Genomic DNA, 12,975 nt, shown 5'->3' with positions numbered 1-12,975 from the left:
TTGGGTGGGTGTGTGCTTGCAATGTGTACTTTGGGAGGAGGGGTCACAGACACAGTGGGAGAGGACACAGGGGACATGTGCATGGATGTGGGGGTGGTGACTGCCAGTGAGGGGTGTTTAGTGATGGGCGTGCTGGTTATGGAGGTAGTGGATGAGGATATAGTGCATGAAGGTGTGAGTGGAGACACTACTGGGAGGTAGGTGGACGACAAGGAGGAGGGGGACACAGTGGAGGCAGTGGATGTTGGTGTGTCTGAATGGGAATGGTGCTTGTGTGAGTGCCTGTGAGATGAAGTGTGGTGCTTGTGTTTGCCTGAGCCACTTCTGTGTGTTGATTTGGGTGAATACTGGTTTGAAGGTGTGCTTGGGATATGCTGGGGTTGAGGGGATTGGGACTGGGTAGAGGAAGTTGGAGGGGGAGGCAGGTGACAGGGACAATGGCTGTCATCAGCGCAGAGGCCAGAGCCTGAAATGCTCTCTATTGGGCCATCACGCCAGAGTGAATGCCCTCCAGGTATGCATTTGTTTGTTGCAAATGCTTCTCAACACCCTGAATCGCATTCAGAATGGTTGACTGCCCAATAGTGAGGGATCTTAGGATGTCAATAGCCTCCTCACTGAGGGCAGCGGGGCTGACTGGGGCAGGGCCTGAGGTGCCTGGGGCAAAGGAGATGCCTACCCTCCTAAGTGAACGGGCACGGGAAACACGCTGAGGGGCTGCTGGGAGGGCGGTGCTGGTAGGGGTGTGGCGGCTGTACCTGTTGTTGGGGTGGGCACAGAGGTGTCTGTCACCGCCAGGGAGGTTCCATCGGAGGAGTAGTCGCTGTCTGTAGGGTCCCCTCCTGTCACCGTCGTGGTGATCCCCTCGCCCTCCATCCCACTGGTGCCCTCACCGTCGGTGGATCCGGCCTCCAGGCCTATATGGGATGCAGCTCCCTCCGGTGCCTCTGCTCCTCTGCCAGATGTTGCTAATGCACACAAGAACAGGGTGACAAAACAAAAATGGGGGGAGAGACAGAGGATACACTTGGTCAATGCCAGCAACAACACTACCGTTAGTGTACACAACACACAGGGAGCAGCCCTATACACTAGGCCATGCACTACCAGTAACAAAGATAGTCACCAGCCCATGGGGTACATAGCATAACGTCATCAGCTGCACACCTGAAACAAACAGGGCCCTGACCAGTAGTAGATGCCCACTAACACCATTGGGGTTGGAGTGCTTCAGAGCCTGCCCAACAAGGGACCTACCCTGCCATGTTCGCCCTGGCCTAGGGGCACCCACAGTCCACATCCCCACCCAGGTAAAACCTTAATGCGTGCAAAGTCATGATTCTGAATCTGTACTCACCCCCTTGTGGCTGCTGTGATGCCCTCAAGCGCCCATCCAACTCCGGATAGGCCACTGCCGGGTGCAGAACATCAGGGGAATCAGGGTATGACGAGCACCCCTTCCTTGTTGGGAGGCCATCCCCAGCTGGGCCTCCACTGTCTTCCTTGCCCAGCGGCGCAGGTCATCCCACCGTTTACGGCAGTGGGGGCTCCGCCTGTCAAAGATCTCCAGGGTCCACACCTCCTAGGAGATGGCACGCCAAATACCCTTTTTCTGATGGGCACTGACCTGCAGGAAAATACAGTAGAAAAGGGATTAGTCATACTGTCCGGGCTGTCATACTCATGGCCCACCATTTCCCTCCCATCCCCTTACGCACATACATTGACCACCAGACTTGCAGCACTCTGCCCAGGACAACTCAGCCCCCCCCTACATGTGGCTTACACACACAGCATTCCATACAGACATGGCCCACGCATCATGCTCACAGTGTACTCACATGTTTGTCTGGAGGACCATAAAGTAAAGTGTACTTGGGTAGGACCTCATCTACCAGTCTCTCCAACTCCTCCGAAGTGAAGGCAGGGGCCCTTTCCCCAGACACATGAGCCATTGTCACTTCCAGACTGGTCACAGCTGCACTTGCAGTGTAGGTCCTCTCCGGTTGAAGTTCAGGTAGCAAGTGAGTGGATAGATAGAAAATGGCGGTCACATCTGCGGCGGTGCGTACTGTTACCGCCGGCGTACATTGCCATTGGCTCCTGGAATCCATAGGGCCTAATGTTAACCAATGCAAAGTTGCGCGGCGGTCTTCGACCGCCGACCGCTACTGCACACAACACCAGCGGAATTACCTAATTTCCAATTGTCCCTCCTCACAGGTCAGGCAGCTGCCATTTCAGGAGGGCACAGGCCATGGCACCTAACTGCATCACAGCACACACTGGCACATCAACTGACTCTCGGATTCACATACTGGTTTTGTAAAGGAAAAGATGCATCGTTTTTTCAATAGATGTGTGAATATGACCCTCTGCTCACCGTTTTCCTCCCTAGACTTCAACCGCTGAGGATGAATATGAGATGGAGACATCCTCCAGTGTGCAGACCCCTGGTGGACCAGGCGACAATGGAGGACAGACACATTATCCTAACCTACAGACTTGATGGGCCACAATCCAAGAACTGCGTGCCCAATTGGAGCCAGACCTGATTTCAGCTATCCGCCACCCCACAGGTATCCCCCCTCTAGTGCAGGTCCTGTCAGTGTTCCATTTCCTTGCAAGTGGTTCCTTTCCAAGCAACAGTGGCCATGGCATCAGGGATGTCACAGCCTATGTTCTCCAACGTGTTGAACAGAGTGGTGTCTGCCCTGAGGAAACACATGCACAGCTACATCGTATTCCCACAGGTGGAGGATTTGGCAACAGTGAAAGCTGACTTTTATGCCCTGGGACATATCCCCAACATCATTGGTGCCATTGATGGTACACATGTAGCATTTGTCCCCCCCGGAGGAATGAACATGTGTTCAGGAATAGGAGAAGCTATCACTCTCTGAATGTGCAGATGGTGTGTTTGGCAGACCAGTACATATCCCATGTGAATGCCGAGTATCCTGGCTCTGTGCATGATGCCTTCATCTTGAGGAATAGCAGCATTCCATATGTGATGTCTCAACTCCAGAGGCACAGGCTGTGGCTAATAGGTGAGCCCATTTTCACCACCCAGTAGATGTAGGTATATGGGTGTGGGGTTGTCCCTAAGGGTGAGTGTATGTCTAACAGGTATCCCTCAAATATTTACAGGTGACTCTGGTTACCCCAACCTCTCATAGCTACCTACCCCAGTGAGGAATCCCAGGACATGGGCAGAGGAACGTTACAATGAGGCACATGGGCGAACAAGGAGGATCATTGAAAGAACCTTTGGCCTCCTGAAGGCCAGGTTCCAGTGCCTCCATCTGACAGGTGGATGCCTGTACTACTCACCCAAGAAGGTGTGCCAGATCATCGTTGCATGTTGCACAACCTGGCCTTGAGACGCCAGGTGCCTTTTCTGCAGGAAGATGAGCCTGGGGATGGTCTTGTGGCAGCAGTGGAGCCTGTCGACAGTGAGGAAGATGAGGCAGAGGAAGAAGATGTGGACAACAGAAGATCACTAATACAACAGTACTTCCAGTGACACACAGGTAAAACACTGTAACTTCACTTTCCATTGCAGTTTTGTGTTTGACATTGAACATGGCAGCCTGATTTCCCTATTTCTATGGCCACTTACTGTACCTTTTGGCATCTCTATTTTCAGATCTCTGTGCCCTACTCTGGCTCCTGGTGTGTTTACTGCTGCCCACTACAGGTTACACCTATGTTAATATTACAGTTGAGTAGAAAATCAATGTTTACAGTTTGTGAAACTAACACCTTTGTCACATAATCCACAGACTTATACTTAAGTTTGTTCAAAGGGTGTTTATTTAGGTGCTAATAAGTGGAGGGGGTATTGCAATGGGTTTGGTTGATGATGGAGGAAAGTCCAGGATAGAGTCCAGTCTATTGGTATTAGGTGCATTGTCCAATGGGGCATAGGAAGGGGAGCAATAGAAGTTCAAGGTGGAGAGGGTGACAGAGTGGGACAGAAGTGTGGCAATGAGGAGAGTCTTATTTCCTGGCAGGGGTCTTGGAAATGTTCTCTGGCTTCTGCCTGGATCGCAGGGACCATTTGCAGGGGGTTTCTCCTTCTGCAGGGGGTGGGGTGCTGGTGGCCTGTTGGTCGAGTGGTGGGGCCTCCTGTCCACTAGCGCCGGTGGAGGGCTGTTCATCGGTGTGGCTAGTGTCAGGGGCCCATTGGTGTGCCACTGCCTCCCTCATGGTGTTGGTCACATCAGCCAGCACCCCTGTAATGGTGACCAGGATGGTGTGGATGTGTTTGAGGTCCTCCCTGATCCTCAGGTACTGTCCTTCCTGCATCCGCAGGGTCTCCTGCAAATTGTACAGTATCTGGCCCAAGGTCTCGTGGGAAAGTTGGCATGCTCCCAGGATCCCTGCAAGTGCCTCGTGGAGAGTGGGTTCCCTGGGCCTGTCCTCCCCTTGTTGCACAGCAGTCCTCCCAGTGTCCCTGTTGTCCTGTGCCTCTGTCCCCTGAACCGTGTGCTCACTGCCACTGACTCCTGGTCCCTGATCGTCCTGTGTTTGTGGGGTTACCTGTGGTCCCTGTAGTGGTGGACACACTGCTGATTGATGTGTCCAGGGGACAGAGGTATGGGCCCGCTGGGTGGGTGCTGGTGTTTTCTGAGGGGGGAGGTTCTGTGGTGGTATGGCACTGTGGCAGGGTAACCGACTGTCCAGAGGTCCCTGATGGGCCAGGTTGGTCATCATGATCCAGGCGTGCAGAGCTGCTGTCATCACTGTGGGCCCCTTCAGGGGGGTACTGGATGTGACTGGCACCTCCTCTCCGGTGACGTCCTGTGGGGATGTAAATGCAGTGTTATTGTATCTGCATGTGCCATCTGGTGCATGGGTGTGTTTCCCTGTATTGTTGTGATTGCCCTGTCAGCTTTGCCTTGCGTGAGTGGTGATTTTGTGGGCTAGGTGATTCTCTCTAACGTGCATGCTTTAGTGATGGGTGACCATGCAGGTCTGTGATGGGTGTTCCTGGATTGGTGTGGCATGCAGGGCTTGGTTTTGGGATTGGTGGGTTGTGATAGTGGGGAGTATGTGAGGTGGTGGAGTGATGGAATGAGGGTAGGGGTAGGAGTTTCTGATGGCATGCAGGTTGGGTGGGGGATATAATAGTAAAGATTTGACTTACCAGAGTCCAGTCTTCCTGCTACTCCTGCGAGGCCCTCAAGATGCATTATTGCCAAGACTTTCTCCTCCCATGTTGTTAGTTGTGGGGGAGGAGGTGGAGGTCCACCACCAGTCCTCTGTACGGCTACCTGGTGTCTTGCAACCACGGAATGCACCTTCCCCTGTAGGTCGTTCCACCTCTTCCTGATGTCATCCCTTGTTCTGGGGTGCTGTCCCACGGCGTTGACCCTGTCCATAACTCCATCCTCCTTCCAATGGACGTCTGCTGCACCTGTGATCCGAATAGCTGTGGCTCTACCCAGATGATTTCCTCCACCATGACCCTTAGCTCCTCCTCTGAAAACCTGGGATGTCTTTGAGTGCCATGGCTGTGGTGTGAGTGGTATGTGTGAGGGTGTGTGGGGTGATGTGTTGGGGTGTGTCCTGTGAGGTGCGTGGATGGTGTATGGATGATTGTGTTCTGTGGCTCAGATTGAGTGGGTGCTCCTGGCTTGTCTCTCTCTCAGTTAGAAATCTTTTTTTCATTGAAATTGTTATAGGTAATGTGGGTGGGTGTTTTATATTGGATTGGGTGTGTGGGTGTGGTGTGTATCTGTATCAGATGTGTGTATGTTGAATTGTCCAATGTGGTGTAGTTTTGTTAATCTGTGTGTATTTTGAGCGCAGCGGTGTGCACTGCCAATGCTTAACCGGGGTTGAAGGTCCGCTGCAGTGATTCGTGGGTCCTGATATTGTGGGTGTATTTCTGTTGGCGTAATGGTGTGGGTTTTGCTACCGCCAGTTTATCACTGACTTCTGGGCTGGCAGACTTGTGTGGGTGTCTGTTTAGTGGTGGATTTCTCTGAGTGGATCATAATATCTGTAGCGGTATACCGCCGCGGTCATGGTATGTTGGCGGCTGTCAGCATTTACCGCCAATGTTGTAATGAGGGCCTAAGTTTTCGAATTCTGCCTAACAATATAGGCATATTGGTTAATGATAACATGCCAAGTCATAGAGAGTTTCCTTGTGTACATAATAGTGCCATCAGGTTTGAAGTTGAAACTCTTTGATTCAGAACCCCTCTAGCAAAAAGCCAGTTGATCACTGGTATCATATACTTTTCTTAAACATGTGCTCAATTGAGTGAGGAGAGGTCAGCTCTTTCCCAGCCCTTTTGTTTTACACCAAGCACAGTGAACAATGCTCTAGTTCAATTTGTAGGAAGTAAAAAGAAAATGACTGCTACTATGTCTCCTCTTCTTCCAAAAGATGGAACTTGCAGGGTAATCAGACAGAATATTTATTAAAGAGGCTTCAGAGAATGAAAATGTTCCCTTCTGGGGACTGTGTGCATGAGCAGAAGCTTAAGAATAGCCCCACAGCCTATGTGGTATGGGGGGACAAGCTCCAGGGGTCCCCTCAAGCACTATGTGTAGGCATTGGGCCCCTAGCCTGAGAGTTCCTGACTGGGTCTGGAGCATGGGGGTCCCTTCATGTATTTTGCAGGGGAGTTCCATCAAATTATGTTATGCTACTGTGTGTGAGCCCTAGAAAGCATGCATTTCAATTATGGGTCCTATTAGGAGTGTGATTTGAATTGAATGGTTCTTGTTAAAAAAATAAGCAGTCCTGCCTTCAAGGCTACATGCTTTTGTGCAATACTCAAGAAATTACTGTTAACTTGCAGCAAGGCATGTGCTGCAAGTTAAAAACAAACATTAAAAGACGCACTACACGTCAGCAATAGAAGGTAAAATTTATTCTACTTTATTAATAGTGCATTTACAAAATGAAAGAGCAATGCCACCTATATGACATTTACAGATAAAAGAAGTTTAAGTTTAAGTTTATGCTTTATTGCATAATTACTTAAAATCATTGCAACAGTACAAGAGACATTAAAAGCACCATAAAACAATTCATACTTTTTTACTTTCTTTGAGTTTTTTAGTCCTGGTAAGCCCTGTTTGTGTGTTAATCGTTTTAAGATGAATGATCTTACTTACTGGAACACCGAGTTACTAACTGTTAAAATTAGACTTTTCACAAATTGGATCCGGGTGAATAAACCTGTGGAAGTGTTTTTTTGTTGTTTTTTTCACTGCTAAAATATAAATAGTTCAGTCCAAAGGTGAAGTATGCTGAGAGCCTTGATAAAGATGCTGCGGCGGTTACTCCTAAGCCTGGAGCTGACAGAGTTCATTTCCTATGCCATTTGAGGGCATGTATTCTCATCTTGCTTATTTGTGGCAAAATAAAAGAAGAAATCCATAATCCACAGCAAGCTGGGTTTGAAAATAGAATTAACACGTAATTCCCATTAAAATACAGTAAATTAAATGGGATCAAATTTAAAAATGTGACAAACATATTTGCTAATTGTTACCCAAATGTTTTAAATCATTAAAAATGAAAACAAAAAATGTATTACTCCAACAAGTAAATACATATATAAGCAGAAAACACATTACCACATTGAGTGCTACATTATGTACCGTTAAGGTGGAATAAATGCATGCACACAATATGCTCCGTACATTGGTAAGCCGTAAATGCAACATTGCAATCCCACGCGAATATATTCCCATAAAATGCATAAGGAAAATACAGCATGTAAATATATCCATGAGCAGGCAGCATCTGCACAAATTTGAGACAGCAAGGTCCACATTTACTAAGCCCTTGCGTTGCCCCTGAATCACAAAATGCAATGCAAGGCGACACAAGGGCTTAAGTGAGAGTTATCAAGTGACGCAGGAGCCTTCCTGCATCATATTTTGGGAATTGTGTGGTGCAAGTACTGCACTGCATTGGCCTGCTTGACACAGGTATTAATGTATGCAATGTGAGTGTTCCAGTGTAAATCCCAATGCACCAGTAACACAGTGGGATTTATGAACACATCACTTAGTGATGCATCATCACGCAGTGTAACGCAGCAATGGAAATGCATGAGAATGCTATGCATGCTCATCGGAGACACATGGTCATCTGTACAAGAAGTCCTTCCAACGAACACATTTTGGCAAGCTCGTCTAAGCCATGAAGGTAGTTATTTTGGAACTTGGAGTTGGTGCAGGACGACAAAAGTGACAGCGAAGAAGGAAGGATCAGATATTCAGACAAAGGATCATGCTCCTTTATCTCAAGGAGCAGGAGGTGATTCAGCTATACCGACTGAAGGAGAGCATTCTGAAGTTGTTGGAGAAGATTTAATCAATTCTTCAACCATGACGGCCCTGTGCATGTTAAACTGATAGAAGTCTTACACATGTTAGACTCTGGCTCATTCCAGAAGACCTTTGCAATGCTGGCTGGAGTATCACAGGGTGCATTTTAATCCTTTCTGCCATCTGTGCTGGATGCAACTATCCATCAAACTCCAAAGTACATGATTGTTCCAAAAAACAGCCTACAACAATTCCATAGTAAGCAAAGATTTTAAGAGATAGCAGATTTCTTGCATGTCCTTGGTGCAATTGGTTGCACCCATGTACAATTGGTGCCTCCTGCAGCAATGGCATACATACATCGGAATCACAAACAAAATCATTTAGTCAATGTGCAAATAGTTGTGGACCATCAAGGATTATTCACTAAAGTGGTAGTCAAGTACTATGAAAGTGATCATAATTCATACTTTTTCAGACATTGTAACATACATAGGTGCCAGATGGGAACATATGAAAATTGTTTCATTGGTAAGTCTAAATGTTCACATATTACATTTTATGTGGATTGGAGATGCAGTGGAAAATATCTAAATATAGGATCAATATAATGTTCCATTACTTCCCGGTGTGTGTAACTAATCCACGTAAATAACATTTTGTGAGTCATTTGTGTCTACATGTAGTAGCATTTTAGGCAATGCCTGGAACAAAGCAAAGTTGATGTACCTTGATGTGTAGAGAGCAAATCTGTTCAATATGTCACATAAAGTGGATAATTTCTACTCATTACTCATGTTGGGGCACTGTGTGTAGCCTAGCAACAATGCATGCACACTTGGACTGTCTTGCTTGAGTAGCTGCATTACCTGATGGATAGGGTTTTTGTGCAAGAAGTGACCCCTCCCATCTTAAATTACACTCTTAGAGGCTTCTTCTTTCTATATGTGCTACACAATTCACAGCTTTTCGACTCTATAAATAAAGAGCAGAAATACATATCTATGGATTGTTCATGAACGGGTTGGTCATGGACACCATTTTGATACATATTAGTGCAATATTTGATAATTATCAATCCACAACAATATTTGTGTGTAGGTATGGGAATGACCATGATTCACCTGTGAAATTGCTCCTGCTTTCAAATGCTAAGTAACACAGAGCTGGCAGCTGTCTTGGCTTATATTTATGTACAAAGGGTTCATACAAAACTGACCTTAGCTGACCTAATGAATTTTGACTTAACTTTCAAGTTAAAGCATAATACCAAAGTTTCCTTCAGTGTGAACTCATATGTGTATCTTAACGTGAAAAATTAATATTTTTTTAAATTAATAAGTGTCTGGTTTCTAACACAACATATACATATGTAGGAAGGCATGGTAAATTACTTTGTGTGTCTATGTGTTGTGATCTTTTGCCTATGTGTGGTGCTTACACAGTTCATCTGTAGTTGGGAATACCTTCCACTGCAGGATAATGGGTGTATCCAGACATCCAGACATCTCCTTCTTCGCATTTATATAGTGACACCACATAGTTTAGAATTCAATGATTTAGGACCAAAAAAGGCATGCTGTGTGTCTCAAATTGCAAATATAGTAAACAAGCAATGCCAATAATCAGTGAATAACCATTCCATGTTGCATACTTTGATTATCTGCACACAATAGGTTGAGTTCAGTTGATATGCATTCTACAAAGACAGATAATGTGAAAATAGGTAACGGAAATATCCTGTGTACCATTAACATCTTACATACACATAGTTATGTGAATGATTCATATGTAAAAACCAAACATATCTACATTATACTGAGCTGTCTATAAGTGTTCTTGCACCATAAAGTTTAGTGGTGACATCTAGAAATAATCTATGGTGAAGTATGTGCAGTTAAAGGAAGACATAATGAACAGAGGTGTCTCAGTTTATATACCATGAATGACTGGTGTGCTAGCATCAATGGATACACAGGGGAAATACAATATACACCAATATTTCTATGTGCTAGGTGTAATGATCTGTAACAAAAAGCTGTGTAGTTACACTCCATGAGGGAATGTGTTTTGTGCTAACTTGTTTGCAATATTTACAGCTGATGTTAAATATATGCAGCTCAAGTAGATGTTAATAAAAGGGGATTATGAATATGTGTGAATCCCTGACATGAATCCACTGTGATGATGGATAAAACATCATGTCAATTCAGGCCATGCAGATAATAAAATTAGTTAAGCAAATGCTGACAAACATAGAATTGCACATGCCCTGCTTCCCTATCTCCAGATGCACTCACAAGTGTGGTACATGCCACATCAATTCCAACCAGTGGAGTAGAGGTTTGTGCACAGAGTTTTCCACCATGAGAACTATGAGCAGATGAGTGTGTATTGTATCCACTGAAATGATTGCTATGTAACTGGATGGGCATATTTGAAATAGCCAGCATCACAAAATACTTGAGGGTGTTACTCTATTAGTAACCTCATCAATGCATTTAACTTCCTCTGAGTTACACATAAAAGACAGCATTTACCGGACCTGGTGCATGGGGTTTAAACTGTGCAAACAGGATACTCCTTCAAAAATGTAAAGGTTATCTTGTCTGCTGTATTACAAGCGCTGTAGGATATAATGCACTGGTAGCAGAAGTGCTAGGATATAGGTTTGTTCCAAAGTATACAGTGAGCACACATCTCAATCAGGCACACAATGTAGATGAAATAAATGCATTTTGAAAAACAAAATACCTCATCTGGTCAGATAAGTACATATAGACACATAACCTACCATTCACTCAAAGCAAATGCATACACATATACAAAACAATATTTTGCAATGGCATATCAACTTTGAGACTAAGACTCATATTTAACAATAACACAATACATTACAAAGGCATCCCATACTTTCAATACATCTATGTACATACGTTGCACATTCTCCCCATCTGCATCCAAGGTAACAGAAAATTAATTACCAGAAAGTCAACACACACCATTTTTTAAAAAAATATCGGGCCACGCAAATATTAACAGAATATGTTGTGAATGTACAGCTCTGGAGGCAGAGCTAAAGTCCTATTTCTTAGTTGGTACTTTCACAGCCACGCAAGGGGTGATTTGTCAAAACATGCTTGGCTTGATAAATTAAAGGTATGTTACACAGCTGCTTGTGATAAATTGCATTATCTAAACATCTTGTTGCTTTGACATGAGCAGAGCATGTGCGATAATGTGCAACCACCCATTGCATTTACAAAAACCCTGTGAGATAAAAGTGATAACATCATTGAGTATTTGAATAGTCTACGCATCTCTGAGTGTTATGTAACAAGGACATAATTTTGATTAGATGCTAGGTATGTCATCTTTATCTGTGTGCTGCCTACTGCAGCATTCAGAGATGTTTCAAAATATAATGAGACACAGTTGTTCTGCTGTAAGTTGTCCTCTCCTTACCAAAACAATCATGGATGTGATGTTGGCAACCTTGCACCCTGTTACAAGGGTGCCTAAGTTGTAGCCTTTATGTTGCCCACAAGCACTATGTGAGAGCAGAGGTGCATCTAAGATTACTTTTCATTGTGCATACGTAATTTCTTCCTTTCACACAACACAGTGTGTTGTGTAAAAGATGCTATCATTTGGGCCCTAGGTTGCAAGTAGTATAGTTGCACAGCCTTGCATTGTTATATTCTAACTCAATGAGATGCAAAACATGTTCATGTGATGCTTTGTAGCTCTAAAAAACTCAGGTCCTCATTACGAGTTTGGCAGGCGGCAGAGGCCATCCGCCAAACTCATTAGGTTGGAAGACCACCAGTTTGGTCATATGCCCGCTGGCTCTGTTATAAACTTCCTGCTGGGCCAGAGTTTCCGCCCACTGGCCCAGCGGGAAACTACCCACAACAATGACGCTGGCTTGTAATGATACGGTGTGTCGGGTGCAACAGCACCCATGACACTTTTCACTGCCTGTAATTCAGAAAGAGAAAAGCGCGACAGAGCTGCACATAGGGGCCCCTGCACTGCCCATGTCAAGTGCATGTGCAGTGCAGGGACCCCCATGGGGCCCCCGGCACACCCTCTCCACCAGCTTTTGCTTAGCTCTAGAACCACTGTGCAAAAGCTGGTGGACATGGGAGTTGTAATTCCCAGGGCAGCGCTACCCTGGTGGATTAAGACCACCGGCCCAGCCAGGACATCGGCTGGTGAAAAAGTGTCGGTGCCAGCAGCCGGACTGTGGCGCTTTCGCCACATCATAATGTGGCTGTCGGACCACCGCATTGGCGGCGGTCCGACTGCCACTGTGAGTTTGGTAGTCCTAGGACCACCAGACTCATAATGAGGGCCTCATTGTCATGCAAACATGTCTTGTGTGGCAGTGTGAAGGTAAAAATTATAAAAATATATGTAAATCAGCTGCAGACACCCAAAAAGTAACCTAACAGGAATGGCTATGATGCAGTAAATGTGTGTTATTACTTTCACTTTCTGATTGTGCTTGGGGGATGGTGGTTGCTGCTGTGTGTGAGAGAGAAGCTGTAGCGTGAGACTGTTTGCAATTTGGGATTTGTTTGTTTTGTAAAATGTATTGTTTGTAAGCCATCTGTTTCTTTGTCTATTATTCTGTCTTGTGTATTGTACAATATTTATTTTTCAGTT

The sequence above is a fragment of the Pleurodeles waltl genome, chromosome 5 (assembly GCF_031143425.1).
Source record: "Pleurodeles waltl isolate 20211129_DDA chromosome 5, aPleWal1.hap1.20221129, whole genome shotgun sequence".
Taxonomy (NCBI): domain Eukaryota; kingdom Metazoa; phylum Chordata; class Amphibia; order Caudata; family Salamandridae; genus Pleurodeles; species Pleurodeles waltl.
This window is presented reverse-complemented; position numbering follows the sequence as displayed.